Below are 26254 nucleotides of genomic sequence, written 5' to 3' on the forward strand. Positions count from 1 at the left end.
GGAAAGCGGGTGGGCCGGGACGAGGGGAGGGCAGAGGCGGCCCCAGGGAGGGAGCGCGGCCGCGGCGGGGAGGAGCGAGCGCAGCGCCGGCTCCTCCGGCCGCCCTCGGTGCCGCTGCCCGGCCGGAGCCGGAGCTGGTACCAACCGTGTCTGCAAGAAAACTTTTCGTTAACGTGTTTTCGCCAGTGTCCGTGAGAATTGGGGGTTTTTGCCGTCCGCAGTTTAGGGGTTTTGTTTGGAAAATACATGTTCTGCGAAAAACGCCAATCACTTGTCTTTAAAACTTTGAAAGTTTAATAGTAATAAAATGGTTATAAACATAGCAATATAATTAGAGTAATAAAAATTTTGGGCAATTTGGATTAGGACAATATGAGACAATATGAAACAAAGCGTTACGGACGTCTGGGTACCTTTTTCTGGGCAGCACGAGCCCGAAAAAGGACCCCCGTTAACAAAGGATTAACCCTTAAAAGCAATAGCCTGTTGCATATTCGTACATCTCATACATGATGCATAAATTCCATTCAAAGACAGGATTCTGTCTGGTCAGTGTCAACTTCTTCTTAATCCTAATGGCGTCTTCAAGGCTGAGCGAGGCGGGAAGATGTTCGTTTCTCCTGATAATGGGGCAATCAATTCTTTTTCTCAGAAAGACTGAGGTGTCCTGTGGCTGCTACCTCGCTGCAAGTCCTTTCTTTAAAACAAGTATCTTACATAGCATAGTTTCTATTTTAACATTATGTTATAACCTAAAACTGTATTTAAGACACTACTTAAGAAAATTAATACAGCCTAACTTTCTAACATAACACATATAATATTCATTTGAATATTTGCTAAAAGCCAATCATAAAATACACATTTTTCACATGTTCTAAATCAATCTCTTGTACCCTTCAAATTTTTTTGGTGTGTGTTTATCTACAAAACCTGTGACATAGGTTCACATATTCATATTGTGATGACAAGCAATAAGTGCATTGTTAGAATACTCCTACAATTCTGGGCTTTATTTCCCTTGAAATTGGACTTTTAGATACGGTGTTAAAAGGTGTTGCAGAATTGTAAGCACCAATTCCACCTCTTGTTTCTGTTTGATGTTTGGTTTCCTGAGGAAAAATAATGTGGCAGATCTATAAGGGAAGTGGTTTTGTATTTTTTTTGGATACTTGCCAGAAAAGTATACTTCAAATGTTAGCTAAAGAACTATAGAATGCCAACAGTGCATCCTCCACTGGTTCTGCACAGTGCTTTGGGACCTTTTCTGATGTCCAGCTACATTAATTAATTAATAATCACTAGTAAGTGGGAAGAGCTGTGGCTGTAGATCCAGAGAATTTGAAAGTTCCTAATCTAATCAAGCAATTCTTTAGAATTGTTCTTTCAGTCTGACACATAGAGATTATTTGCATTATGACAATATGCAACCTCCCAGATTTCACAATCAGAGTTGGACCAGCTGCTCTCTCTCCGCTGCTCCTGGTGGACTCATGCACTGATCAGTGGGGATCCTGGGGCTGGAGAACCTTCCAGCTTGGAAAAAACTTGTGTAGAGCCATTTAAAATGCTAGCACGGCTTCCAAACTAGACAAATGGTGAAGGCCCAGATCTTTGTCTGTTCTTTTTTGTTTTTAAATTGAGAAGTCACAGGTAATTAAAAATAAAACAAAACTCCACACCCTGTAAAATAACCAAAAAAACCCCAAAAACCCAAGCCCCTGAGAGTTCCAGTATTTACCTTTCCTTGAAATGACATATAACTCTGTGCTTTCTGGGTCTAGTAAGAACAGTTCCATATCCCTTTGCTTTCTTAGACTGAGTATCAGTGATTTAGTGGGTGTGTGACCTAAATGACCAACCATGAAGAAAATGATTTCTTAGAAATACTTAATACTTGGACTGTTTGTCTGCATTTCTCAGCAGAAGCAGCCACAGGATGGAGGCTGGGGAACTGCTCAAGATTCTTCATTGCAGTGGCTACCCTTATAGCAGGGGCTCTCAGGAATTACTGAGCTGAGCCTGCCCTTCTGAGCTCAAAATCTGAGCCCTGCAGGTGCAAGTGCTGGAAATGTTGTATCTAAGTAGTATGTTGTAATTTAATGTAATGTATCTAAGTAGTTGTTGTTATTTCACACTTCAGGCTTGAACGGCTGAGAAACCTGGAACCCCAGATCCTCTTTCCTGTGGGGAGACAAACACCAAAAGCCAAAACCAAACCAAAATAAAACATCAAAGGTCGCTGGTGTTTGATTCCTTTCCACAGGAGGGCTGAGCACCAAGGTGTCCCCAGCCAGGCTTTGAAGCTTGGCTTGTCACCAGCCTTTGGTGTCAGCTCTGCCAGCCTGGACTCTGCATTTTGTCTTTGCATGGAATAGGGATGATTCTCCTGTTTTTCCTGGCCCAGAGCTGTAAATAATCTGAATCCCAATTTTAAACCTTCTTGGGTAACAAAGATGCAGCTGGGAGTTTACGCACCACAGGAGGAGGAAGAGCCTGACAGTCTGGTTTGTGTGTGCATGTGGATGTTGCTCACTTTGCCACCATTCCCGCTGCGTGCCTGCAGTCCTGTTCCCACAGTCACTCCTGCTCTTACTCACTGACAGTTTCTGGAGTTTTGCTGGCAGCAAATCTGCCAGACACTTGCTAGTATGTTGCCAAAAGTATCAGGATAAATTAAACTCTCTGACACTGTTTTTGTAGTCTTAGGGAGTAGGCATTCGTTTATTCCAGGCCAGGGTGCTCCATTGAGATGCACACGACTTGCAAAACTTCTCACTTATTTCTACATTTTTAGCAAAGTTAATATTCATTTGTTCTAAATTACACAATTTTTTGCATCAATTATTATTTTGTCTTCTATTGGTTATTGATTTCTCATTTCTTATGCTAATTAACCCACATCTTTTAGTTTTCTTACTATCTTTTTCCCAGGCAGAGAGTTTCCAGAGCATGTTGAATCACCTTTGTAAGTCTCTTCTTTATCTTCTGGCTGCTTCAACATGTCCTTGGAGGGCTATAAACTCTGGATTCCAGGTGTCCAGCCTTCAACTCCCAAGGGCTTTTTTCATAAGCATATCAGGCTTAGATCATCATAGCTTAAAGTATTTGGGGATCTAATAATTACACTCTAACAATAGCAGTTAGTTAAAAAAAAAAAAAAAAGAAACAACAACAAAAACTTAGATACCTGCTGGCTAAAATGGAAAATCACACTGCTAAAGACTAATACACTACTTATAGTTTTTAGAACAATTAATCAATAAGTTAATTAAAACCAAGAATTCAGAAAGTTATCTCATTTCCAACAAGTATAGGTAGGAGACCACGGACAGTGCAGTGGGATCTGGGGATGACGCATTCTCATTTACTGGAGTAAAACCTGCTGCTTGTCTTTGGAGCCTGAAACCTGAGTGCCATGAGCTGCTAGTCAGATTCCCAGGAGTGAGGGGAGCCACAGAAGCAGGGGCTGCAGCACCACAGGGAGTACAGGGAGCAGCACAGGCTGGTAAAATAAACTAGGCAACACCCTGGCATCCACCCCCAGGGAAGCCCATGGCAAAAGGATTTGAAATAGCAAAATGAAGGAAATGTTTACATTTGGACTGGAAAGCCAAGGAGCTTCCATGCACCAGCAAGTTAAACCTGGCTCAGTCCCCAGGCTTGAAAGGTTTGCAGTTTCAAGCTTATGTTTTGGAATTCTTAGGAATAAATAATAAAATCCCACAGGCTGGAGGAAGAAGAATCCATGTTCATACTCCCCATCCACCAAGTGAGAGGCTGGGTTGTTTCCAAAGGGAAGAAAGGGAGAGCCTGGGTTTTTTTCCAAATCAATGCTGCATTTGGAACATGAAGGAAGCAAACAAATTTGGGTTTAACTAACAAAAAACACATTATGACTTAATAAATAAAACCCATCATAAATAGTAAACTTTATAATAAAACATACTGTAAAACATATTAAAATTATGTTATAAAATTATAACAATTATAAAAACATATTATACAGCATAATGAACCCAAACCCTCTTACATTTATTATTCAAAACACAAATTAAGTAGAAAAAGAAACAAATGTTAAAAAACAGGGCAGGTGACATCTGGAATGTGGCATATGACTATAAGTTTATGACAAAAGCAGATAGTAAAGCTCATTCATTTTCTTGTTCCATCTTTAAATTCTGCTAAACCCCAAAATTCTTCTTTAAGTCTTGGCAAAAGGCTTTTCCTTGTCCTGCATGTGATGGCTTCTCACAGACATGGTTCCTTCCTCTCATTGTGGCAGTCATCCTGGAAGTGAGAAAACAACCCAGGCATTTTAATTTCTTTATTTCTAATTCAATTGGTCAGTTCCACTTTTCTGAATTTCTGTCTGATTTGAGTGTGACATTTTTTTATTTCATTATTTAAAATAGAGGCAAAAAGACCAAACATAGCAACCCCTGAACTCTTACATTTACTAATCAATAACCCTTGCTAATAAACTAAGTAAAGAAGCAATCTCATGAGTATCCCTATCAAACTCTTTCTAACCCTAGTAAACCCCTAAATTACGCTTTAATCCCTGGGAGAGACCCTTCCTCTGACATGGCTTCTCATGTACATGTTCCTTCCTCTTGTTGTGTCAAACACCCTGGAAGTTAGAAAAAACAAAGCTTCCTTCTTAATTCCCTCTATTCCATAAATGCTGTTAAACCCAGAAGTGTAATTTTGACCTTTATGAAATGTTGCCCATTTTTGGGTTTGCCAGAATTTCCTTCTGAAAGCTGAGGTTTCAATAAGACCTTTGGGCTGTGAGGGGTGATCTTCCCACTGCCCTCAGCATCACTCAGGTGGCTTTGGAAGTTTAAATCTGTTTCAAGTCAAAAGCAGCAAGTTTCTAGCAGAAAGAAGAACAAATTTCATATGTCTCAAACATCCTGCAAAGAAAAGGGGGGTATTCTATGACCTCTCAACTCCATCTCCCTGTTTTCCTTCCTTGGAGGATGGCAGCTCTTCTTTAAACTACAACAACCTGGAAATCAATGAGTCTTTAATTATTTTCCCTTCTGTTCAGAAAGGGAGAGAACTAAAGGGAGAAAATAAGCTTGAAAACTCCCAACAGCCCAGGCAATTACAACATCCAGCACAAACACAGATCAGCCCATGCCAACTTTCCAAACACTGAACAACTGAGAAAGAATTTGGATTTGGCCACAAGGATGGGCTGTAAACACAGAGCTTGGAAGAAAATCCCTCTAATTTATACTGCACTAAGTGGTCAGATAAATAGATAAGTGTATAGATATACACCTGTATATAGTGTATAACTACTCACCTCCTCCCAGAGTGCAGCTCTGGCAGTAAGTGGAGCAGTTCCTGGGCTCAGCTGCCAGAGCTGTGCTCACTGCTGCTGTCTGGGACTGCCCTGAGAGCAGGGCATGGCCTGCAGCTCATACCTGGGTGGCAGCAGGATCCCCCTGGAGCTCTCCCTGGACAGCTGCATCAGTCCTGGTGGGTGCAGAGCTCAGAGAGGCCGTGGCTTTCTCCCCATCTGCTGCTCCCTGGTCAAGCTGGCACAGCTTCAGTGCCCTTCCTGCATGCTCTTCTGCATGATCTGATGTGCCACAGCCTGTTTTCCTGCCCTGGATGCTGAAGCTCCCCAGGAGCTTCTTATGGGGCTGGCGGGATGGACATTTGGCCCCCCTTGCTCCTGAAACACCCAAGTCCTGTCAGCCACTGTTATGCCAGCTGCAGGCTCCTGGCAGCTCTCTCAGCTTCCCCTGGGGATCCCCTGTTCAGGAAACCAGAGCGGCTCACCTCAGCAGCCATCTGACAAATCAGGCCTTTGTGCTTTCCGGGAAATCCAGGACAGTTAATTAATATTTAGCTGCAAATATTAATTGAGAGCAGCCTCCTCAGCAGTGACACCACCACCCCCCTCTCTTTGGCTCTTCTCTACGCCTGCACAGACCCAAGGTGGCCAGTCCCACCAGGCTGCACAGTCCATGGCATAGCTGTGATTCCCCTTGGGAGCAGCCCACAGCCAGTTTTGTTCTGATACAGGATGAATGATCTGCTCCCAGGAGGAGGCAAGCATCCAGGGCTGCTCTGCTGCTGCTTGCTGCTACAAACTCCTTCTTCCAGGCTGCCAATGCTGAGGTTGCTCTGTGCTCTGCCAGGGCTCTGCTGGGGCTCAGCGCTGGCCATGGCTGGGCCCACTCCCACCTCACGTTTCCACTGACAGCTTTGCCTCAGATGGGCCCTTTCGGAGCACACTGACTGATCTTGCTGCTTTTTCATCTGAGCAAGACTCTCATCCAGGCAAAGCGACTGATATTAGTTGTACAAATCCAGTGGCTGAGAGCTGAAACCCTCCAGAGCTACAGCTGAAAGCCTGCATCTCCACGTGATGTTTTGTCTGCCACATTCTTCATTTGCGCCTGGTTGGAAACGCAAATGTGCTTGTCTTCCTTATCTAGGAGGACCATGACTGGGAAAAAAACATCCAGTGGGCTGTGTTCCATAAGCAGTGTAGTCTGGAGTTTAGGAAAGAAAGAGGCCCTTCTCCAATCTCAAGCCATACCAACCCCCCCCCATAAATGGGACTTTGCATCTTTAAGAAACAAGTGACAATTAAAAAGTGAATGTACATCTTTATCACAGGGTGAGAAGGAAGGGTATCTTCAAATGAATTGAGGTTTTAAACAGTTTTTATTCTGAGAGCCACCCATTGCTGGCACTGGACAAAGCAGTTCTGTCACTGTCACATCTCCTGTCCTCCCTCATCTGCCTTGCCACAGTGATCAGAGGGGTGAGCTGGAGAGAGGCTTGGCTGAGGGTAAAAATGGATGCTGCCCAAAGGAAAAGAAAAAAATGAACCACAACTTTCCAAACTCGTTTTCTCATGGGCTCAAGTACTATTCCTCAAGACACCAGAAAGATGCAGAAATAAATCTGAAGGGACAATCTGCACCTCCATCTTCGTGCACCTTGCTAACACATGTCCAGTACCTGGAATAACTTGGCCCATAATTCTATTAATCCATTTATCAAGGTGTCTCTAGCTTGATGCAATATTTGCCCTGCCAAGACTCCGGGAATGCTGCTTGCAGTCCAGGAATTTTCTGCTTTCAGGAAACACAAAATATTGGCTTAGGGATCCTCTTTCTTGTAGGCATGGGCTATTTTAGTTGTCAAAAGAGATAAGGAGCATAAGCTGTTCTTCAAGAAACTAGAGGACAGCAAAGAAATGTTTATCCCAGTAGGATCTGGGCCCATGTGCTCATCTGAAGACCACTGAGGTTTTCAGCACCAAAAGCAGGGAGACAAGTGGTGGAGCACTGATGGACTCAGCTCTGACTTGCAGAGAGAGCAACATCTACCTTCGCATCCCCTGCACCTCCTATGCTGGCTGGCACCTTCACAGCAGGGACAGCCAAGTGGCAAATTCTGCAGTTCCCAATCTGTCACAAAACCTGGCAGCAACCCTGCAGCAGTTCTCATCTACTCATCAACTGTGCCAGGCAGCAAAAAGGGCTGTGACAAGTCCCGCTCAGTTGTCTCTGTTTTGGTGTCAGAAACCTCTGAGAGTGGGGTAGGAGGGACAAGCTGAGGCCCTTCTGATGCTCAGAGGGAGCCCACCAACAACCCCTTCCTTCCCATAGCCAAGTCTTGGACTGCTTGGCTGGGATGGCTTCCTTCACCACCAGCGCCATTTCAGGCCTCCATAGCTGGGATCATCCTCCTGCAGTTCTTTTGTCTCCAGGGAAAACTGAACATGCTACCAAAACACAGAACAGGGCCACAGAAATTATCAAAGGATGGACCACTTCTCCTGTGAGGAAAGGCTCAAATACTTGAGGATGTTCAATCTGGAGAAGGCCCTGGGCACGTTGTACTGGTTTCAAGGGGGTTCTAAGAAAGATGGAGATGGGTTTTTATCAGGGCCTATGAAAAAGGGGAAATGCTTTCAAATCAAAAGAGGGTCCATTCAGATTAAGTCTCAAGAAGAAACTGTTTAAGAGGAGTGTGGGGGAACACTGAAACAGGTTATTCAGAAAGGTCCTAGGTGCTCCATCCCTGGAAATATTCAAGGTCAGGTCAGACAGGGCTCTGAGGAACCTAATCTATTTCCAGATATCCCCACTCATAGTGGGGAAGCTGGACTACATGACATTTAAAGGTCTCTTCCAACCCAAATCCATTCTATGATTCTACTCAGTTTTCTCTTGAAAACCACCCAGACTGGGCATTAACATGAGGGGAAGTTCATCTGATGCCTTTGAGCTTAGCTGACAGGAAAACCAATCCATTGGAAAGCTGTTTCCCTTGCAGCTGCCTTGCCTTGTACCTGCAGGAGCTGCTCAGCACACCATGGAGTGTCCTCATCAGTCTGCAAGCAGCAGGTCAGAAAATCCTGGAACACAGCAGACAGCTGCTCAGTATTCTCCAGCTTCAATATCCCTCTCAGCTATGAGATCCAAGCCCTGGAAGGAAGCATGAGGCTCCACCTCTTTCTTTCATATCCCTAACTGCTCACATCGACCGCATTTTTCAAGCTCTGGCCTCCAATGGCAGTTTCTTCCCCAGCAGAGGGTTAGAGATGATTTTTCTGCACCAACAAAAAGACCCACAAAATAGCAGCCCCAGCTATTCCAGCATGCAAATGATCTTGCAGCTGATTTCGTGGGCTGACCAAGTTAGTAGGAACTATGTCAGCCAAAAGCACATTTTGCTGCCCTGAGGATTGACTTTACAGGCTTTGCAAGCTCTTTTAAAGAGTTAATTTTGTCTAACCACATTATTCCCAAGCATTGTTACATACAATTCATCTCTGCAGTGCTCACTGGTCTCTAAAGCATAGCTTCCATTAAAAAAAGGTCAATTTTTTTGCTCTCTTCCCAATAAAAATGGTAACCAGATGTCAAAAAGGAAATCCATCAACTTATTCCTTGCTTAAAGGAACAGAAACATTTGGAACCTCAGTTCAACACAGACACAGTTACATCCACAAATATTTTATGATGGAAATGGCTGCTCAGGCAGACAGGAGCTACCTGCAACTCTGTCTTTCATCAGGCTCCAAACTGTCAATCAGTTTCACTTCCATGGTCAAAGAAAAACTTTTAATGGTCTAATCACAAAATGAAATATGGTAACTCTCTAGGTAATATCCCTACGGTAACTTTCTGCTAATTTTGATACTCAGGTGAATTCATTAATGAAGCTAAGCCCTGTGATAAAACATACTTTTCTAAAAGGATTTGGTAATGAATAATTGAGGCATTCCTAGAACCAGAGGCACTTCCTGAAAGGCTCAGGTAAGTAATTGGCACTGGTGCAAGACTGAAAAGGGTTCTGTGCCTGCAGACACGATTGAAATGCTTTTCATACAAATTCCCCAGTTCAAGAAACCTGCCACTGAACATTTCTTCTCATTCTGAGACACAGCTCAAGAGGAGTTCAAAAAGCGTATGAGATATTTGAAGCATCACTGAAGGCCAAAATGGGACATTTTTCAACTGGAACATATCACACCTCTTATAAGGTTCTCCCATTGATGCAGCCAAAGCTACACCAGATGCTGATATGCTCCAAGGACAGCTTTTGGTAATGGTCCAAGCTGATGTGAATGGGATTTTGTCTCCTGGGAGACAGAGCATAGGACAGATTAGAGAGACAATGGCATTTGCTAGTATTTGCACCCTACCTTGAGAGCAATTTCTTTAGAGTAAGATGATTCTCCTTGCAGCATTTCTATCACCACAATGCCAAGGGACCAAATATCTACTTTGGTCCCATATGTATCCTTATTCACATATTCTGGTGCCATCCAGTGAGCTTTCCCTAACACTGAGCTCCACTTGCTCTGCTCAGAAGTCATCTGAGCACAGAGGCCAAAATCAGCTGAGGAGGCAAACCCATTGTTGTTAAAGCCAGCTTGAATTTAAGAAACCAAGTTAAAGAATTTCCCACTCTGAGTCTGAGAATGTGGAGTTGAATCTAGCTGGAAAAGCAGCCGTGCTTTATCTCCTCAGGGCTGTCACTGAGGAAATTTGGAATTGATCACTTATAGAAACTTCCATGTTTCACTCAGTAGCTTTTATTCACTTGAAGTTTAAGACTGTAAGTTCCACCCTCTGGAAGAGTCACACACAAACCAAAGCCATTCCTGACACCTTGCTTCTCTCAAGCCCTCTCTGCACAGGGCAGCTGCACTCTTGGCCTGCAGCAGTGGTCCATGCACTCCCACAGGCACTGCTCTTGGAGAACTGGTGGTCAGTCTTAAGCAGCCCTACACCGCACAGCCCAGGAATGCTGTGCCTGACCAAGAACACCTACCCAGTTTGACAGACCCATCCATTCCAAGAAGAATGTTTTCACTTTTTACATCTCTATGAATCACGAGGTTGGAGTGAAGGGAACTTAGTGCTTGGAAGCACTGGTAGAAAAAAACAAACAGGAAGGTAAAGATTAATGACCTGATTTCATCACTAAGAAAGAAGCTCACTTCTAGCTGAAAGGTGAGTAGTGGCAGAACATGGTGTTGTAAAGAGGAAGAGTCTGCTGCTTCATCAGTAGTAGAGCAGTATATTTCTAGGTGAAGAGATATTAACTCTTGAAAGAGAAATGGCAATTGTAGTTACAGACTGTCCCCTGCAAACACAGATAGAATAACTGCTGCTGCAGGGCATGGGCTCTCTCCATCCAGGTGACAAAAAAGGGTTTGCTGTTAGTTTAAAATTCTGCTACCAGCATATTTGCTTTTACAGGCAAGGAATGTAATACAGACAGGCCCCAGGCAAATGCTCAAAGAGGCAAAGTTGAGAAAATTAATTTTTTTTAAAAGAGAGTATCACAACAATTGTGCTGGCAGATCCTTCACCTAAGACACTCCTGCTTCTCCATATCACCAAAGCAGCACAGTAACAAAGCTTTGAATATGAAATCACTCCTGTTCTTAACACCTGTCCAGAAGTAACAGCCTGCCCAAACAATCAGAAGTACCAGTGGCATCCCTTACCTCTCAGCAGATGGTTGCCATCTCTCCTTCAGCCTTATGGACTTTAATGACACTGCTTAAAGGTCCTCCATCCAGGTACTCCATAATTATCCAGAGTTAGCTGGAAGGTAGCTGAAAGAAAGAACCAGTGGCATGGAGATGAATGTGCATAGCTAAATTACCTTATGAAAAACACTACAGTTATGAATACTACTACAGTTTATTCCTATTTCCAGGGCACTTGTAAATGAACACAGAATGAAAGGAAGAGATATTTCTCCTAGGTTATACACTACTTGGAATCTGAGCAGTCCAATGAGAAAGGCCCATCTGTGAAAACTGAGATGTCTTAGAGGGCAAGAAAGTGAAAAATACAGGGAAATAATTTCTATGATGAGTTATCAGCACTTATCATAAAACACAGAAAATATGTTGAACTTAAAAAAAGAAAAACCCAAACCAACACCAAACCAACAAAACCACATGGAGGCAGTGAATTTAGGGACTGTTGTTTTAGTCAGATAGGTTTTTCAAAACAGGCTTCCAACGATGCAGAAAAGATTAGTGAAAACAAAATTCACTCTCCTCCCACATATTGTATACCAATAGATAGATAAAATAGATAGATAAAAGTAAAAAGCTCAATTCTTCAGCAGTATCTGAAGAGGTTTTTTTAACCTTTGTCTTGCAGAACATAAATGAACATTCATGATATAATACCAGCACTACTTACCTGTCTAAATAGTTAACAATATTAGGGTGCTCATTGTCCCTTACAATTAGGAGTTCATTGACAATTAGTTCCTTTTGGGGCTATTTTTGGAGACTCACTTGCTTCACGGCCACCTAAAATGACATTGAAAACCATCAACCTGAGAAGTCTGTCAGAATGATCCTGGACTGAGCGTTTCTGGAGTAACAGAGCCCAGCTATGCCAAACTGCTGTGTGATTACACATCAGAGCTTAGGCACTGACATGACAACAGCCCATGTCTCTGCCAGCTCAGGTGCTGGTTAGGACACATGGCCATAGACATTTTGGCTTGTCAGCTTGGTAAAAATGGTCTCTTAGGCTATCAACCCTAGAGCTCTAACAACACCCTGCATCTAAATTCTTTTCCAATGTCCTGAGTTTATCACCACTATTACGATCCACACATGGTTTGCAAGCACAAAGCAGTTTTGTTCTTGTGAAACTATCACAAAATGTCTGGGAATCTTTCAGGAATTCTGTGGAGTTAGCTCATTTTCTCAAATGCAACTGTTGCTCTTCTTGATGGCAAAACGAAGCAAACACAGACAGACATTACAGATAAAATGCCATCCTAAAAGGATCACTAAGGTTATCCCCCAAAAACAAGAATCCTACCACTTCATAATTTGTTGAATTTTGATTTTGCAACTCTAAAGAACATTCTTGAACAGTTTAGATTTGCAGCTGTTTCCTGGCTTAAAAAAGAAATTATCCACTCCATGGCATTTTATGGATATGCCCTGAGTCCATTGTAGACTTCTATCTAAGCACAGTTACAAAGCATGGTACTCCAAGGGGATTAGAAGCTACCAGGAAGAATCAGATGTATTTACTGTCAGATAGATAGGAGCTTTCAGAAATCTTAAGCTATAGCCCCAAAGAGCTGTCCAAAATGGATTGGGCAGGATGATGCTAGTCTGTGATTTGTAGGAACAGCCTTTACAAAAAAGAATTTTCTCCTGGAAAGCCAAAGCTCCAGCCACAGCTCACACCACAGAGAAAGGCACTCAAGAGCTGCAAAATCTGGGATTATTGACACTTAATTCTCCTCCTGTGGCAGTAGCAGTCGCTATATAGACCATTCCAAAACCCCTGGAAACAAAACAGCAGCAAAGAAAGAAGCTACTGAGTTCCTACAAGGGAAAGCCAGCCCAAACAGGAGGTCTCTTCTGCCTAGAGTGTTTATAAAACACCTGGCATCACCTACTCTTCAGCCAAGAGCACAGCAACCCACCAGCCCTCTGCCATGCAGAGTGTCCAAAAGAATATTTAGGTGCAACATGAATGTCTAGTACAAATCTCAGATGCGCATACTGGATTTATTTTAGTTCCAAACCTATGCAGGGCCTGGAGCACATCTACAAAACCTGGAAAGTAATATCTTTCATTCTTTTTCCATGTTGCCTTGCTGAATCCTCAAGAACTCTTGTTGGTCTGACCTCAGATCTCTTATTTGAATCTATCTAGGGCCCTATTATTTTGAGGGAAAAAAAAAAAAAGATTTCTCTTAAGAAAGTAGATAAAGAGGTGCCAGGAACTAGAGGGACAGGAGATCTTCCAGGTTCTCCTCCTTGCTGAAGGCAAGACACTTACCATTTGAAGTTCTTTGATGACACCTTCTGATCAGAGTTATAAATTCTGGTCAGTACTGAGAGACAGGATCTAAACTCCCTGTCTGAACACATTTGGAGCTTCACGCCTGATCTTACACCAGCAAAATACCTGGCCTGTGGTTCTGGAGAAGGAACTGTGGTTGGACTTACCCTTTGGCAATATTTTTCCAGTCCAACATATTTAGTCACAGGGTCTCCCACAGTCACAATGCTCCCTGAAAGGAACAAAATGAAAGATCACTTCAAAATGGAGATACCACCACCCAGCAGGTCAGAAATACATCTCTGGGGCTCTGAGCTGTAGTCATTTGGGCAACAATAACAACAACAAGACAGCTCTGTAGCACATCTGTGCAGCTCTGTAGCACAGATGACCTGCATAATGGCTGGTTTTCTACAGTCCTTTGATGAGTTACCTTGACAGGAAACCAGGAAAAGGGAGAAACATTCAGAGGAGACAGATAGAGGGAAAGAACGGATATCAAGGCAAGTGTTTGCTGTCTATGAACATTAGCATGGCTCTCTCAGACCAGAACAGCAGAAGACCTACTTAGTGTCCCTAGATTCTCCTCCTCTATCCTCTTTTGCTCCTGGCAGGTGTTGCTACACAAACTGCTGGTGCTGGAGTTCTCAGGTGTGGGAATGCCTGTTTCATAGGATACTGGTAAAGTGTCAGCTACTATTCCAGAGGATGCATAGATCTGTGACAAGAAACATCAGTTTGTGTCAGAAAGGTGGCTGGCAGAGATACTTCTCATCAGTATTTCAGGCTTTAGGAAGTGTCCATTAGGAACCATGTTCCATCTCTTCAGAGGCCAACCTTCTCTTGACATGGCAGGACTACACAGGAGTCTCCTCATCAAATTTTGGTCATGTAAAATCTACAGGTGCAGTCTAAGCTGTTCATTTAGCTACTTAGATGGTCCATGGAAAGGAGCAGGAACCTCCACAGGAGAGTTTCTCTGAGCTGCGCCTTTGGACAGCTGGCTCGGATGATGACGGGGAGCCTGCGCAGACACAAAGTAGCTCGCTTTTACACCAGTAGCATTTAAAGACACAACGCTACTGTTGAAGATTGCATGCAAGATGTTTCCTTACCACTGTATGGCTGATTACCTTGTCAGTGAGCAGTTTGCCTTATCTCTCTCTTTGGTGACCACATTCACACCTCCCTCGGGAGGGGACCTCCGCTGATAACAGACTATTGAATATCAGTGCATGACTGATAAGAACTATAACATCCCATTGTGAGATGCTCCGCCCAGAGGGAGGAGCCAAGCACTGCTACCCCATATACTCCAAGATTCTGAAATTGCAGTTTCAGTTTATTTCTCCACGAGATTCCCCAGAGGAACAGCAGCTACCTTTTCCTCCTGGATCTTCAGAGGAAGACACATCCTTCTCTACAGAACCCTTGCTCCAAAACCACACCTGATACTTCAGAGGACTGCAGCCACATTTTCAACGTGCCACCAGCCCCTACCAAAGGTGTCAGGTTGGTTTGACTCTGTCAGTGTTGTTCCAGTGGACTGTACTGTTTATTTTATTCTTTTATTTCTTCCCTATTAAAGAACTGTTATTCTGCTCCCATATCTTTGCCTGAGAGCCCCTTAATTTAAATTGTAGCAAGTGGGGGGTTGGGAGTTTACAATCAGGGGCGTTTAGATCTATACCTCTTATCCAATGCTAAGATAAACTCATGGTTCCTATCAGAATGCCAGGAAAATGATGACTAAACTTGAAAGTTCAGAGCTGATTTTCCAGGTGTCAGTGGCTGGGAGTGGGGGAAGCACTTGGTCACAGTAGGACTGCAGCCCTCAGTATTTTCAGCCGTGAATGACAGCTCTGAGTTACACCAAACAGAGTGCTGACCAAAGGTGGCCCTTACTGATACTGGACTCTTAGGTTCTGGTCCAAAACCAGGTAGAGCTTGGTTGTCTTCGTCTTTACCATCATCTTCTTTAGAAACAGAGGGAGCCCAAGCAGCTTCTGATTCTGGTGTTGTTCCCCATGGACAGACAGCAATGTGAGTGACAGAGCGTTACAAATTATTTACAATCTTATTAATATGCATCAATCTATCCAGCTATACTCAGGAAAAATCATGAACTTGGATAGAAATGGGATTCTGAGTTGCTAAAACTAAATTAGAGTGAGCTAATTAGACAGCACTGCATATTGTTGTCAACCATATATTCCACCATGGCTAAAAACAAACAGCAAGCAACTTCCTGTCCGCAAAACCAGACTTTCATCTACTTAAAAGCTCTTCAAAATAAATTACAAAGCAGCCAGGGATCCCTTTTTTGCTGATGCAAATACACTGAAACTTTATTTCAGGCTACAAGGCTGGCTCCTATTGCAGCAGGCAAAGTTCGTGGTTTGCTCCATGATTCTGAAATGCTTGGAACATCAGAGGTTACTTTGCCACTCACTGAAGCATGAGCTTTTCTGTATCCATGTGCAATTTCACCTGTAATGGGCAAGGGAAAATAAAACAGATGTTGTTAGAAAACTGCCTGTTGTGGGGAATCCCACAGAATGAGTCAACCCAAATAAAGAGCATTTTTCTTCCAGGATGTCCCTCCAGTAGCAGTGATTCTTTTACATAGCAAGCAAGAAAACAATATACTAGGCTGTTCTGTTTCTCCAGCCATTTTTTTTTTTAAAGTCAGACCACAAAATCTTTTAATCACAGAATTTAGAAAATAAGTTGCTTTCCTTCAGTTCTGAAATAACTGCAGAGTCTTCAGACAGACTTCTCAGAAGCTGTGCCAGTCTGAAGAAGTTTGGAAGTTGTCTTTGTTGAACCAGCAGCTGAGGAAATCACAGACCCCACTGCCACAGGCCAACCCAATGCAGGAAAAGAATCCCTGCAGCTTCAATTACAAAAGCTGCCCACACCCCATGAGAGAGCTACAGACATCCCCTTTTAGGCTGAAGCTGTTGACATGAGCTTTACCGAAGTCCTAGTATCTTAATGGCCTTTTCATTTCAAAATCAACTCAGTTACTAAGGGACAGCATGAACAACACACTGATACAAAAGCCAGATCAGATGCACCTAGGAAAAAACCTCTACTTACTTGCTAGGTGAGTCACCAGCCAGATTTTGTCTGGGTAAAAATAGAAACAATAGGCCAGTGGAAAAAAATTACCAACTGCAGCAAAGATTTGCTTGAACATTTTTAGTGATGCTGGGCAGCAGTTTTGCAGACTATGCACTGAAAAGGGAAAATAGGACCCCCAGGGCCAAGGGGCAGCCTATCAGCTAAGAACTCTTGGATCAGCAGAACCCTCTTGCATCCAAGGGGTGCTCTGGGCACTCAGGCCTTCCATGCGCCACAGCAACATTCTGTTGGCAGCAGCATGGCGTCAGCAGCAGCAGCAACTTTCTGCTGACATCACAGTAGCAGCCATTCTTAGTTTGCAAATTTATGCAATCTTCTGGAAAGCTAATGAAAAAAACCCATTTCTGAAAGGACCCAACAGTACAACACTCCAGACAAGTATGCCCTGTATGCCAATCTGAACGCTGACAAGAAACAAGGACATGAAGGAACAAAAGTAAACATAACCTTTGGTCACTAATGTTTCCAACTGAGAATAGGAATGCTTCTCTCATCTCCGTCAGTTCTGAAAACAAGCAACAAAGAAAAGTCACCATTTCAGTGACATTTAGGGGCCAGAAGGAGAAACAGAATTCATTTCAGGAGTATTCCACAAGACAGTAGTTTCAGGTTACTTGCTCACTTTGATGTTGAACTTTGCTCTGACAGTGGAGCCCGACCTCCTTTTTACAGCAAGATGAACCCCCTGACATAAAGCCCCCACGTTTCTGATTGCTAACTCATTCTTTGGAACATTTGAGAGCATCCAAGACTGCTGGATTCTGCTCCACTTTTGTTCTGTTGGAGCTCTGTAGCAGCCTGGCCCACTGCCCCTGGAATGCCCTGCAGATGTCAAGCCCAAAGAAAGAGGGTTTAGAATAGTTAAAAGCTGCAGCCTCACAGATCATTTCCAAGATCCCATGTTACCTTGTAAGATGACTTGCAGACATTTTGGTCATCTGCTTCATGCCCAGACTGGCCGGAGAGCCATGGGTGTTTCCATGGCAAGCAATGGCCCTGCAGGAAGCAGGAGCAGCAGGTAAAGGGAAATGGAATCCTCCCTTTGGTGATTCCTACTTTACAGGCATTGAAGTTCAAAGAGTGAGGATTCTTTCAAACCTACCTGTGGTATACAGGGATAAAAGCTGTGGAGTCACTTGCCCTTTATCCTGAAAATTCAATGGACTAAAAGAGCAGGGTCCAGAATCCCAGTGCTGTTGAAGCCCTTTGAGTGGATGTTCCACAGTGGATGTTCTGGATGAATTGTACCATTGTGAATTATTGGGCTCTTTCCTTGTAATTATTGTGCTCTTTGGAATAACTGTACTATTTTGAAGGTGGCTGTGATTTCAAGTCATGTGTCTTACTCTACAGCTGTGAAGTGTGAGTGGAAAATGTCTATTTGGCAGTAAGTGAGCTCAGTTTTGTAAAAACAAGGATCAGGAAATAGTGCACTAAGGATTCCTGCTCTGGGCTCTTCCTGAAGTTGGGAAAGAGCATAGGAGCTCTTATTATAATCATTATTTTATGTAGTGAAGAACCACTTCCAAAGTGCCTTAAGAATCACTTGCAAAGGACTTTGAGCACCTCAGAGAGCCTGTGCTTAGTGATATCTCTCATCCCCTACTTTATGTAATGGTAAATGCCCTCTAATTGCTTAATATCTTTTTAATATTGTGGTGCCCAAATCTGTCCCCAGCACTCGAGGTGAGGCTGCCCCAGCGCAGAGCAGAGTGGGACAATCTGCTCCCTTGCCCAGCTGGCCATGCTGTGCCCTCACATTCTACTTGCCATCAACCAGGAGCCCCAGGTCCCTTTCCACAGCACTTCTTTCCAGCCTCTCATTCCCCAATTTGTTTATACATCCAGGGTTGTCCCATGCCAGATAGAGAATGTGGCGCTTGTCTTTGTTAAACTTCATCCATTCTGTTTTTAAATGTTTTCTTTTTAGATGTCATTGTTTTTGGGGGGGGGGGGGGAATGTTTTTTTGTTTGGGGGTTTTTTGGTTTTGATTTGTTTTGGTGGGGAGAGGGTTTTGTTGTCTTCTGTATTTGTTTTTCACAGGAAAGAGGACCTGATCTTCCAGGTTTCTTAGCTTTTCAAAACTGACATGTGAAATAATAACAACTATTAGCTACAACATTTCAAACACTTGGGTCTTGATTATATTTCAGTTCTGTCATTTACATTCTGCTTTCCCAAACAATCCCTACAATTCACTCAGGACTGCCAGACAGCACCAAAAAAGATTATTGGACAGTTCCAGTGACTGCAGTTCAGTGGCATGTAGAGCAAATCCTGCATGTCATCTGTAAACCACCTGGGGATCCTTTGAGTTGAAAAGCAGGGTGTGAATTGAAAATATTTATTTTTATTATTATTGCTGTAAACAGACTTGACATGTATCCATTGTAACATTCACTCTATTGATGCCTAGGCCAGCATTTATATTAATATTGTCTCTTTAGTTTTCAGTGTGTAGAAGACTTTGCATATTTTCAAGAAGCCTATTTTTATCAAAGATTGCACCAAATTACACCAAATACCCACTCAGTCTGCCAATCTCCAAAATACATGGAAGTTGTGAAAAAACAGGCACCTGTAACAAACAGATGTGCTCTTGTTTTTTCAGTTCCTAACAAAATTAGGTTTTACAGGAGCAGCAATGAATTTAGACTTCAGGCACCTATATGCTTTTGTAAAACCTGGCAATGAACAAAACTAGGATCTTGAATTCCTATCATTTCAGAACAGTCTCAGGTGCTCTAAATCAGCTGACAATCTGACTTGGAATATAAAAAACAAAAACACAGCCCTACCATGTCAGACCAAAGGTTCACTGAACTCTGTGTTCTGTATCGAGCTCTGTATTATACCTCCATCACTGCCCAAAACCAGATGCTAATAAAATTCTGAAGAGGCTAAAAATGATCAAGAAGATAGGCTGTGATGATATTAGAGGTCCAGTTAGTCAGGGTATTAAATAGACTAGTGTTTGCATACACTGTGCTACCAGATTTTGGGTTGAGAGCTGCCATTAAGTCTCCAAACCATGCTGCAGCCCACTAGCCAGAGATGTAAGGGGACACTCAGCTTGATGCCAGACCTAATTATCAACAAAGCAATGGTATCAATGATCAAAAGAGATCAAGCCCTCAAAGAGTGGGACTGGAGCTCATAGCCATTTCTTTTAGGGTTTAGCTGAATCTGACCTGAGGCTTGGCTAGGCCCTTGGATTAAGTTTAGTCAGAAAAATGTCCTGTCAATGGAGCAAACTAAAACAAGAAAGATAAGCAAATGAAGAAGCCCCAAAAAATCCAAAGAAAGAAGCTGTGGAGTCAGAAACAGTCATGTAAATATTCCTGACCACTGACAATCAAAAAATAACCAAATTCCTCTGAGAAATGCAGTGGGTCAGAAGATGGATATCTGGTGAGATCGAGGATTGACCCACTCTGAGAGATGGTGGGCTGTACCTCATACCTGCACTGGGCTGGTGAGCACATTAATGCTCAGCCCAGCAGCAGTGGGGGCTGGGGTTACTCCCAGACATCCACTCTGTGCCTTCCTTCCTTTCTTCAAGAAGGAAGCAGGAAGGATCATTATTTTAAACATGGCCATAAACTGTGTATGCTCCTGCTTTCCAGTGACTACACGTGGTTAAGGATACACATTAAAAGTGACCTGAAGAGCTGAGGTTTTTAAACACAAAGCGTTCCTGCTCTCACACCTTTTCCACCTTGCAAAATACACACACAGCTCATTCCTCTTTATCTTACAAAACCCAGCTAACAGCCTCATTAAGTTCCACACTGATTCCAAGTAATGTTTCTGCTGCAATTACTCCAGCTAGCACCATGCAACAGATTTGAAATGGGGCACAGAGAGCTTGACTTTTATTGCAAAAAAAGCACTATTCTCAAATAAGTAAAGGGTACTTCCTTTTTTTTCTTTTTTTTTGGGGGGGGGCAAGGAGGGTAGGTGGGGGTGTGTGTGGGAGGGTGAGTGAGCAGGGAATGGGAACATTTCATTGCTGCAGGAAATAAAAAGTTGCAATATATGACACCCCCAACAGTGCCATTACTGGGACGTGCCAGGACACAGGCTGCAGCCTTGGATACACTTCAGTCAAACGCTTTACATTGTCAAAGCCGGACTGTGGTGGTATTCGCAGAGGTCCCAGGACAAGGGAAGAGACAAGAATCTTGACTCCATATTTCAGAAGGCGGATGTATTATTTTATTATATATATTATATTAAAAGAAAACTATATATTAGATTATACTGAAGAAAGAGAAAGGAGGCATCAGAAGGCTAGCAAGGAAAGGAATGGAATGATAATAAAATCTTATGACTGACCAGAGTCCCAGCACAGCAGGACCTGTGATTGGTCATCAAGTAGAAAAAATCCACATGAGATTGCACCTGCACATTCCACAGCAGCAGATAGTTGTTGTTTACATTTCGTTTCTGAGGCCTCTCAGCTCCTCAGGAGAAAAAATCCTGGCAAAAGGATTTTTCAGAAAATATGTCTGTGACACCGGACTTATGCCCTAGCTCCTTGTCCAGGCTTCTCGGCATTGAACCGATACCCCAGCTACAAGCAACCAACGAGGCAGTCCGACTGCCAAAGCTTTACCAGCAGCCCGCACAGACCCACCGCGGCCACCACCTCAGCATCAGCCAGCCTGCGGAATTCCTCATCATTCGCCCGCACCAAGAAGACAAAAACCTCTCCACCTGCCGGATGCTGCCCGTCCACCTCCTCCCGCCGACGCTTCAGCACCGCGGACAGCGGCGGCGGCGCGGGGGTCCCGGCAGGGTCCCGGTGCCCGCCCGCCCCTGGGCGCGCCCCGGCCGGAGCAGGGTCCAGCTGGAGCCTGTTAGCAACCTGCAGCCGGATATCCCACTTCTCCTTCGTGTCTGGAAAGAATCGCCTCCTCTCCCAAGCAGTTCTGTTCCTCAGTGCTCTCTGCTTTGCTCTCCTTTTGTGCCCTTACAATGAGAACCAGAAGTACGGCAAAGAGGACTTCAAACGCTTTGAATGGGAATTTACACCAGTAATTGTTCAATTCTTTGTTGTTGTCTCTGTGTCTCTACTCGTATTTTCTTCTTGATTTTTCATGCAGGGAATTCAGTTTCAGCACAAAGTAGCAAGTTAGATTAAGAATGCCTCACTCTCCAGTTATGTTGTTTGATCAGGAAGGACTTTCCATAAGCGTGAGAAGAAGGGACAGAAAAAAAAAATAGCCTTTCTTATAGAACAACCTTGTCTCCCCATTTTCATCAGTTTCCATGTGTGGAAAGTTCTACTTAAATACTCATTTGCAAAAAGAGGATACCTAAAATTGAAGGAACAAAAGTATTTGTGAAGTATAGCATTGTAGGACTGACAAACAGGCACAAAATTTTAAGAAATGCAAAGCAATTTGATGCCCCAGCATAAAGCCAAATTAGACACAGGCACTGTATTTGCATCTTTATCAGAATCATCCTATGTGTGGTTTTTATTTCCTCATGGCACCACCAGCAGGCTCAAAATCCGGGATTTCCACACAGTCCCTTCAGGCATCTACAGTCCTCTCCTACACAGCCCCTGCTCAAACAGCCAAAGAATAACATAAAATTTGTTCCCAAGCTGGACCATCTCAGACTTCAAGCAGGCACATGACAATACTCAGTTTTGATGAATCACCAGTTAAAAGCTGCCTTACAATCATGAGGCCAATGTAACAGCAGGCAATACAATGCCAATATCACCACAGATGTTTGACTCTGCCTCCATTCCTGGCTCATCCACCAGAACAATGGGCTCCTCCCATAGATGCCAGCTGAGGTGAGGCTGAGGTTCCCTAACAAGGAGGCAGGCAGGATTTTGAAGAAAGAACTGTTTTCAATAATATTCAGAGAGCTGGAAGACCAAAAGAAAGGAGAAGATGTACTGCAGGACACTTTCTTTTTGAAGTGTAAATGCCTGACACTTCCCAGCCTACATGTGACTGATTTTAGACATGCTCACCCACAATCCACCTGAGAATACTGATCACAAATTGGTAGCAGCTGCCACTCACAGAACGAGGTGAGAGAGCAATACGCTTTCATATGGAAATAAGCTTAAAAATGGCTTTGCCACCTGTATTCATACACAGCCAAAGTGTGGCTGAAGTCTGTTGAATTACAGAGGGTCTCTCTTACTGTACTGCTCTGGTAAGAGGCTCTGAAAAGGGAGAAGTGGAAACCACTGAGCAACAGTCACATAAATGTAGTGAACAGTTCTGCAGGCTTTCAGGGGAAAATTCAGACTTGCTTGTACTTCCAGTAGCTTTAAGCTGCATGGTGTTGAATCTGGATTGGGACGAATTGTAGAAGCCTTGGCAAGGCTTTCACACTGGCAGTTTCTTAACAGCTTTGTCACTGCTGGTACCCAAAGCAGTGAGCTTGGCTATGCCCATATGGGGTGGAACAGCAGCTCTGGATAGCAGGGAGGGAATTTTCAAGGAAATAATGTGACTCCTATTTTGGCAAACTGTACATATATGAGGAAAATGGATGTAAGCTAGCCAATGTAATTATTTAAGAATTTAAGATTTCAGGATAGCTTATGCCCTGATTTTTTTGAAAGTAGAAGTCCAAGAAGTAGCATCTCTTGGTACTTTTTCTCCTAAAAATGTCTAGAGGCAATAGAGGAATAACATGGCTTTAAACATATAATGCACAATAAACTGCAAATGCAAGCCTGTGCTTGGGAACAGAAATAGGAAAAAAATACCCTAGGTTGAGCCTTTAGAGCATAAAAAAGCAAGAGCATCTTGGAAAAAAAATACAACGCTAATTAGAAAACTAATATATCTCACAGTTCAAAGAGTCTAGTTCTGATTTGCTATAAATAGAAGCGATTTTTGATCTATAGTAGCGCATGTATTTGTTACACAGCTTTGGTCAGTGGTGGAAGAAAGGAAACTGAGACTTCTACTCTTCCTTCATAACCCATTTGAAGGGTTTTTCATGAAGGAAGTATTGAGCATCTAAATGAATCTCAAGGAGACCACATCCTAATTACAGTTGTGGAAAATGATGTTTCAGTAGAAACCATGTGTTTTCCTGACATGTTTTTCTTTCTGGAAAACAGCTGCTTCCAGAAGCTCTTGGAAGTCCCAGGGAGGATGGGCCAAAATAATGGTTTTAATGAAAGCCTTACAAGAGTGGGCTTCCCATGACCCCACAAGCTCTCCTGCTCTTGACTCCCATGCAGCAGTCTGAGGTGCAAAAGCTGTGCCAGCTACACACAGCAGTTTTTGTTAGGAAGTTTTTCCACTGATGCAATCTGGAACAGACCATAGCAAGCCAGATCAGTCTTAAATCCCTTGTATCATGATCCTGGATTAAAAAATGGGCTCTTTACAGGTGACAGTTGTATGTCAGCTGAAAGCTGTATGCAATATACCTACCTTTGACTAGTGGACTACTCTACCATAGAAGACAGATTTGCAAAGGGAAACAGCCTCCTCCTCCAGCCAGAATCTGTTCCTGCTCCTAATCCCATCTGCTTCCTGCTCTCACCTTGCCTCAGAAATTTCTCAGCTTTCTACTGGGTCTTATGCACAAACCAAACCAAAACCACCCTGCAAAGAGCTGGAAAGATTTCTCACCTGCACTATGGCCTTGAGCCCCAACAATACTGCAACAGTTTCCAATGCCAGCAGCCAACGTAGCAAATGTTCCCTGCAGTATTCCCAGAATGGGGAACTGGGAGATCTCAACTTCCCAGGCCCTTCACTCCATCTTGCTCTTTGACACTGACATCTTGTGACCAACCGTGCATATGACAACTTGTAGGAATTTGCAGACAATCCCGACAAGGGAAGAGATGAGAATCTTGACTCCATGTTTCAGAAGGCTGATTTGTTATTTCATGATATATATCACATTAAAAGAAAATGATATATTAAAACTATACTAAAAGAATAGAAGAAAGGATTTCACCAGAATGCTAGCAAGCAATAGAAAGGAATGATAACAAAATCTTGTGACTGACCAGAGTCTGAGATAGCTGGACTGTGATTGGCTATTAATTAAAAACAACCACATGAGACCAATCAAAGATGCACTTATTGCATTCCACACCCACAGATAGTTATTGTTTACATTTTGTTTCTGAGGCCTCTCAGCTTCTCAGGAGAAAAGATCCTAGCAAAAGGATTTTTCATAAAATATGTCCATGACAACAACTCACTTAGATGGAGATGCAACCCTCATTTAAAGGGGATTGCTCATTCCATCTTGTATCCCCCTTTTTTCCTGTAGGATCAGTGGATCTCTTCACAAGCCAAAGGATCAGAGTAAAGATAAATTAAGACCAGAGAAAAATCCAATCAGGCATTGAAGTGTAAACAGACAATGCTGAGAAATCTGTATTTCCATCTGTTTCCACTAAGCCCCCAAAACAACCCCGAAATGAAACCAGTGTTTCCAGTGATTGGTGCACAGCACCATTAGCACAACTGCTCCTCCACACATCACTCACCAGCACCTTTGCTGAGAAAAACACCATTTCTCCTCTTCTCTGCCACTTGTTCAAGATGCATCCTTCAATACTTGCCTCTCAGAGCCAGCCACTGGAGTCAGCAATGCACTGAACATGTTTAATTGTCCTCTACAGGAGGCAGGACATTCTGTCACCTACACAAAAAGTGAAAAATGAGTTTTGAAAATGTAAGGTAGTCTAGCAGTCACTGTCATGGCTCTGTTACATCCACCCTGTTACATGAAAGCTATCAGCACCCTGGAGGGTTGACACTGGTAAAACTGGGTTTGCACACAAAAAACACTAGAATGTGACTTTGCTGGAAGTTCTGGAGTTTATTTCATGTTCATCTACCAAAAAACTCTATGGAAGTGTTCTAGAGGTATATATTTAATCTGAAGAAAAGAAAAAGTAGATATCAATGACAGTTTAGATATGAACTACATTTACAGAGCTGTATTGGACAGGTGGTCATCCAAATTTAGGATGTAACTTCATAGACAGCAGAAATAATCTCATTATCCATTGGTTCTTACAATGTAGAACTCAAACAAAAATATAGTAAGGGGCAGCATTTAGGCCACTTACCTCAGTGAGTACACACTTTCCTACATGTTCTCTGCTATTCTTGGCACCAACTTACACATCACTGAACTGCCACACCTACACCAGTAAATTGGGCATGTCTGGGATAACCCTAGGCACCCAGGCCAAGCACTGTGGAGGCGCCTGCACCTGTGCTAATAAATTCTCTCATTCTTCAAGCATCCTGACTGCACACAAACAGCTTCCAAAAACGTGTTAGCTCCAGAAGAATGTTCAGAAGCCCTTGGAAGTGCTCAGCTTGGCACAGGCCAGCATTGTGCCAGCCAGCATCTCAGTTTACTGACAATAAGTAATCACATTCCTTTGCCTGGGCCCTGGTTAACTTACTACCCCAAATGCTGCCCAAATCCTCCCAGCATGGAGTGTCCAAACAATCTTGATATTGATACACTTGAAGGATGGGATGCTATCCAGAGGGATTCCCTTACATTGTGTGGTGGTTTCACGTGAAACACTGTGTCCAGCTCTGGAATCCTGCTCCTTTCTTGGGGCACAAGAAAGGCATGGACCTCTTGCAGCAGCTGCAGAGGAGGGCAACAGGAATGATGACAGGACTAAAACACCTCTCTTTTGAGGAAAGGCTGAGAGAGTGGGAGTTTCTCAGCCTGGAGAAATCTCCAGGGCCACTTATTGCAGCCTTTTAACAGATGAAGGGGTCTTGTA

General features: G+C 43.2%; 1 pseudogene; it reads right to left on the reverse strand.

The window, feature by feature from the left end:
• Positions 1-6693: 6693 nt before the first annotated feature.
• LOC115912312 lies at positions 6694-25046 on the reverse strand (annotated as a pseudogene).
• Between the last annotated feature and the right edge of the window lie 1208 nt (positions 25047-26254).

The sequence above is a fragment of the Camarhynchus parvulus genome, chromosome 2, assembly GCF_901933205.1.
Source record: "Camarhynchus parvulus chromosome 2, STF_HiC, whole genome shotgun sequence".
NCBI lineage: Eukaryota > Metazoa > Chordata > Aves > Passeriformes > Thraupidae > Camarhynchus > Camarhynchus parvulus.